Genomic DNA, 6193 nt, shown 5'->3' with positions numbered 1-6193 from the left:
CCATTTAAAAAGTGGAAAATTAAAAATTCACACTGTATTAACCAGAATATGGCAAGAAATTTAAAAAAACATAGAAAATTAAAAATTCACATAAAAGGACCTGGAATATGGCAAGAAAACCTGAAAAACGTGGAAATGAGAAAATCACACTGTAGGGACCCCAGAATATGATGAAAAACCATGAAAAACGTGGAAAATTAAAAAATTCACACTGTCCGACCCAGAATATGGCGATAAACCATGAAAAAAGTGGAAAATTAAAAATTCACACTCGATTCTGGCGCGGAGCACAGCAGCAGTGGGCGCAGCTAGCGGGTCGGCTGCGGAGCGGGGGTGCAGCGCGCTTTGCCCCCCGTACCCCCTCCCCCTCGGACGCGGCCCCACCCCCTCTGCCCGCCGGGCGGTCCCAGCCGAACTATCCCCTGCGGCGCCAGCGCGGGGCGGCTCCGGGCGCCCCCAGCAGACCCCCATCATGGGCAGCCAGAGCTCTAAGGCTCCCCGGGGCGAGGTGACCGCCGAGGAGGCAGCGGGGCGCTTCCCCCGCGAAGGCCAACGGACAGGAGAATGGCCACGTGAGAAGCAATGGAGACTTAACCCCCAAGGGTGAAGGGGAGTCACCACCCGTGAACGGAACAGATGAGGCAGCTGGGGGCTACTGGTGATGCCATCGAGCCAGCGCCCCCCTAGCCAGGAAGCTGAGGCCAAGGGGGAGGTCGCCCCCAAGGAGACCCCCAAGAAGAAGAAGAAATTCTCTTTCAAGAAGCCTTTCAAATTGAGTGGCCTGTCCTTCAAGAGAAATCGGAAGGAGGGGTGGGGGTGATTCCTCAGCCTCCTCGCCAACAGAGGAAGAGCAGGAGCAGGGCGAGATGAGCGCCTGCAGCGACGAGGGCACTGCCCAAGAAGGGAAGGCCGCTGCCACCCCCTGAGAGCCAAGAGCCCCAGGCCAAGGGAGCAGAGGCTAGTGCTGCCCTCCAAGGAAGGAGACACAGAAGAGGAGGCAGGGCCCCAGGCTGCAGAGCCATCCACTCCCTCGGGCCCAGAGAGTGGCCCCACACCTGCCAGTGCTGAGCAGAATGAGTAGGGGTGGGGGACAGGTGGGGTGATCTCTAAGCTGCAAAAACTGTGCTGTCCTTGTGAGGTCACTGCCTGGACCTTGTGCCCTGGCTGCCTTCCTGTGCCCAGAAAGGAAGGGGCTTGTTGCCCCCTCCCAGCCACGCTCCCTTTTCGCCCTCCTGTGGATTCTCCCATCAGCCATTTGGTCTTACTCTTAAGGCCAGTTGAAGATGGTCCCTTACGGTTTCCCACGTTAGGTTAGTGATGTGAAATGCCCTGTCCCTACCTCCTTCCCGAGCCCCATCCCTGCAGAAGGCAATTGCTGGGTTTCCAATTCTTTTCCAAGTTCGTTTTGTTTATCCTGCTTCTCAACCCCCTGAGCCAGAAGTGGGGGCTTATACTCCCAAACCCTGAGTGTCCAGCCTTTCCCTGTTGAATTCTTAGTCTCTTGTGCTGTGCCTAGTGGCACCTGGGCTGGGGAGGACATTGCCCCGTCTGGGTTTTTATAAATGTCTTACTCAAGTTCAAACCTCCAGCTTGTGAAATGAACCATGTCTCTGACTTGATAAGCAAGTGTTAGGCTTCAGGAGGGAGGTCTGTAATGTGAAACAACTTCTTGTTGTCTTTTTTCCCCCCTCCCATTGTTGTAAATAACTTTTAATGGCCAAACCCCAGATTTGTACTTTTTTTTTTCTAACTGCTAAAACCATTCTTCCACCCGGATTTACTGTAACATTTGGAAAAGGAATAAATGTTGTCCCTTTAAAAAAAAAAATTCACACTCTATTAACCAGAATATGGTAAGAAATACAAAAAAAAAAAAAAAAAAAAAAAAAAAACGTGGAAAATTAAAAAGTCACTGAAAAGCACCCGGAATAAGGCAAAAAAAAAAAACCTGAAAAAGGTGGAAATGAGAAAATCACACTGTAGGACCCAGGAATATGATAAAACCCCTGAAAAACAGGGAAAATTAAAAATTCACACTGAAGGACCCGGAATATGGCGAAAAAACCTAAAAATGAGGAATATTAAAAACTCACACTGAAGGACCCAGAATATGGCGAGAAAACCTGAAAAAAGTAGAAAATTAAAAATTCACACTGAAGGACCCCGAATATGTGGAGAAAACCTGAAAAAGGTGGAAAATGAGAAAAATCACACTGTAGGACCCAGAATTACGAGAAAACTTGAAAAACTTCGAAAATGAGAAAATTACTCTACAGGACCCAGAATATGCTGAGAAACCCTGAAAAAACTGAAAATTAAAAATTCACACTGTCGGACCAAGAATATGGCGATAAACCATGAAAAAAAAGAGGAAATTAAAAATTGACACAGTATTAACCAGAATATGGCAAGAAATAAAAAAAAAAAAAACGTGGAAAATTAAAAATTCAAGAAAAGGACCTGGAATATGGCAAGAAACCTGAAAAACGTGGAAATGAAAAAATCACACTGTAGGACCCCAGAATATGATGAAAAAACCTGAAAAACGTGGAATATTAAAAACTCACACTGAAGGACCCAGAATATGGCGAGAAAACCTGAAAAAAGTAGAAAATTAAAAATTCACACTGAAGGACCCCGAATATGAGGAGAAAATCTGAAAAATGTTGAAAATGAGAATAATCACAGTGTAGGACCCAGAATTGGGAAAAATCTTGAAAAACGTCATAAATGAGAAAATCACACTGTAGGACCCAGAATATGGAGAGAAACCCTGAAAAACGTGGAAAATTAATATGCACGCTGTAGGACACACAATATGGCGAAAAACCCTGAAAAACGTGGAAAATTAATATGCACGCTGTAGGACCCACAATATGGCGAGAAACCCTGAAAAAAGTAGAAAATTAAAAACTCACATGGAAGGACCTCAAATATGGCCAGAAAACCTGAAAAAGCTGGAAAATGAGAAAATCACACTGTAGAACCCAGAATTACAAAAAAATTGAAAAACGTTGAAAATGAGAAAATTACACAGCAGGACCCACAATATGCGGAGAAACCCTGAAAAAAGTATAAATTAAATATTCAAACTGTCAGACACAGAATATGGCTATAAACCATGAAAAAAGTGGAAAATTAAAAAGTCACACTGTATTAACCAGAATATGGCAAGAAATAAAAAAAAAATTGGAAAATTAAAAATTCACAGAAAAGGACCTGGAATATGGCAAGAAAACCTGATAAACGTGTAAATGAGAAAATCACACTGTAGGACCCCAGAATATGATGAAAAAACCTGAAAACGTGGAAAATTAAAAATTCACACTGAAGGACCCGGAATATGGCGAGAAAACCTAAAAAACGAGGAAAATTAAAAACTCACACTGAAGGACCCAGAATATGGCGAGAAAACCTGAAAAACGTGGAAATGAGAAAATCACACTGTAGGACCCCAGAATATGATGAAAAACCATGAAAAACGTGGAAAATAAAAAATTAACACTGTCGGACCCAGAATATGGAGATAAACCATGAAAAAGTAGAAAATTAAAAACTCACACGGAAGGACCCCAAACATGGCAAGAAAACCTGAAAAAGGTGAAAAATGAGAATATTCACAATGTAGGACCCAGAATTACAAGAAAACTTGAAAAACTTCGAAAATTAGAAAATTACCCTGCAGGACCCAGAATATGCCGAGAAACCCTGAAAAAAGTGAAAATTAAATAGTCACACTGTTGGACTCAGAATATGGCGATAAACCATGAAAAATGTGGAAAATTAAAAATTCACACTGGGGGGCTGGTGAGATGGCTCAGTGGGTAAGAGCACCCGACTGCTCTTCCAAAGGTCCAGAGTTCAAATCCCAGCAACCACATGATGGCTAACAAACATCCGTAACGAGATCTGGCGCCCTATAATAAAGTGTCTGAAGACAGCTACAGTATACTTACATATAATAAATAAATAAATCTTTAAAAAAAATTCACAGTGTATTAACCAAAATATGGCAAGAAATACAAAAAAAAACGTGGAAAATTAAAAATAAACAGAAAAGGACCTGGAATATGACAAGAAAATCTGAAAAAAGGTGGAAATGAGAAAATCACAATGTAGGACCCCAGAATATGATAAAAAACCTGAAAAACGTGGAAAATTAAAAATTCACACTTAAGGACCAGGAATATTGGGAGAAAACCTAAAAAACGAGGAAAATTAAAATCTCACACTGAAGGACACAGAATATGGCCAGAAAACCTGAAAAAAGTAGAAAATTAAAAATTAACACTGAAGGACCCCGAATATGGGGAGAGAACCTGAAAAAGGTTAAAAATGAGAATAATCATACTTTAGGATCCTGAATTGGGAAAAAACTTGAAAAACGTCATAAATGAGAAAATCACACTGTAGGACCCAGAATATTGCAAGAAACCCTGAAAAACGTGGAAAATTAAAATACACGCTGTAGGACCCAGAATATGGCGAGAAACCCTGAAAAAAGTAGAAAATTAAAAATTCACACTGAAGGACCCCGAATATGTGTAGAAAACCTGAAAAAGTTGGAAAATGAGAATAATCACACTGTAGGACCCAGAATTGGGAAAAAACTTGAAAAAAGTCATAAATGTGAAAATCACACTGCAGGACCCAGAATATGCCGAGAAACACTGAAAAAAAGTGAAAATTAAAAATTCACACTGTCTGACCCAGAATATGGCGATAAACCATGAAAAAAGTGGAAAATTAAAAAGTCACACTGTATTAACCAGAATATGGCAAGAAATACAAAAAAAAAAAAGTGGAAAATTAAAAATTCACATAAAAGGACCTGGAATATGGCAAGAAAACCAGAAAAACGTGGAAATGAGAAAATCACACTGTAGGACCCCAGAATATGACGAAAAAACCTGAAAACGTGGAAAATTAAAAATTCACACTGAAGGACCCGGAATATGGCGAGAAAACCTGAAAAATGTGGAAAATTTTTCCACTTTTTTCATGGTTTCTCGCCATATTCGGGGTCCTTCAGTGTGAGTTTTTAATTTTCTACTTTTTTAGGGTTTGTTGCCATATTCTGGGTCCTACAGCGTGTATTTTTAATTTTCCACGTTTTTCAGGGTTTCTAGGAATATCCTGGGTCCTGCAGTGTGTCCTATAGACAGAGAATATAGGAGAAAACATGAAAACAGAGGAAAATTAAAAATTCACACTGTATTACCCAGAATATGGCGAGAAAACCTGAAAAAAAGTAGAAAATTATAAACTCGCACTGAAGGACCCCAAATATGGCAAGAAACCTGAAAAAGGTGGAAAATGAGAAATTCACACTGTAGGAACCAGAATTAGAAAAAAACTTGAAAAACGTGGAAAATGAGAAAATCACCCTGCAGGACACAAAATATGCCGAGAAACCCTGAAAAACATGAAAATTAAAAATTCACACTGTGTAACACAGAATATGGCAAGAAACCATGAAAAATTGGGAAATTAAAAATTCACCCTGTATTACCCAGAATATTCTGAGAAATATTGAAAAACGAGGAAAATTAAAAATTCACACTGAAGGACCCAGAATATGACCAAAAAACCAGAAAAACTTGGAAAACAAAATATTCACACTGAAGGACCCGGAATATGGCAAGAAAAACTGAAAATGTGGAATATTAAAAATACACCAGAAATATGGCAATAAAACCTGAAAAACTTGGAAATGAGAAAATCACACTGTAGGATCCAGAATATGACGAAAAAACTGAAAAACGTGGAAAATTAAAAACTCACACTGAAGGACCCAGAATATCACTAGAAAACCTGAAAAAGGTGGAAAATGAGAACGTCACACTGTAGGACCCAGAATTGTGAAAAAAGTTGAAAAATGTCGAAAATGAGAAAATCACACTGTAGGACCCAGAATATGACGAAAAAACCTGAAAAATGTGGAAAATTAAAAAAAAAAAACACGATGTAAGACACAGAATATGTCAAGAAACCCTGAAAAATTAGAAAATTAAAAACTCACACTGAAGGACCCGAAAATGGTGAGAAAACCTGAAAAAAGTAGAAAATTAAAAATTCATACTGAAGGACCCGCATATGGCAAGAACACCTGAAAAAGTTGGAAAATGATAATAATCACACTGTAGTACCCAGAATTGCGAAAAAACTTGAAAATCGTCGAAAATGAGAAAAT

At 40.1% G+C, this 6193-nt stretch overlaps 1 pseudogene; it reads left to right on the top strand.

Annotated features, from left to right (window-relative positions):
• Positions 1 to 415: 415 nt before the first annotated feature.
• LOC146999621 (MARCKS-related protein pseudogene) lies at positions 416 to 1096 on the top strand (annotated as a pseudogene).
• The last annotated feature ends 5097 nt before the right edge of the window (positions 1097 to 6193 follow it).

Source organism: Mus caroli, unplaced genomic scaffold, assembly GCF_978045245.1.
Source record: "Mus caroli unplaced genomic scaffold, Mus_caroli_1 scaffold_477, whole genome shotgun sequence".
Classification (NCBI taxonomy): domain Eukaryota; kingdom Metazoa; phylum Chordata; class Mammalia; order Rodentia; family Muridae; genus Mus; species Mus caroli.
This window is presented reverse-complemented; position numbering and strand designations above follow the sequence as displayed.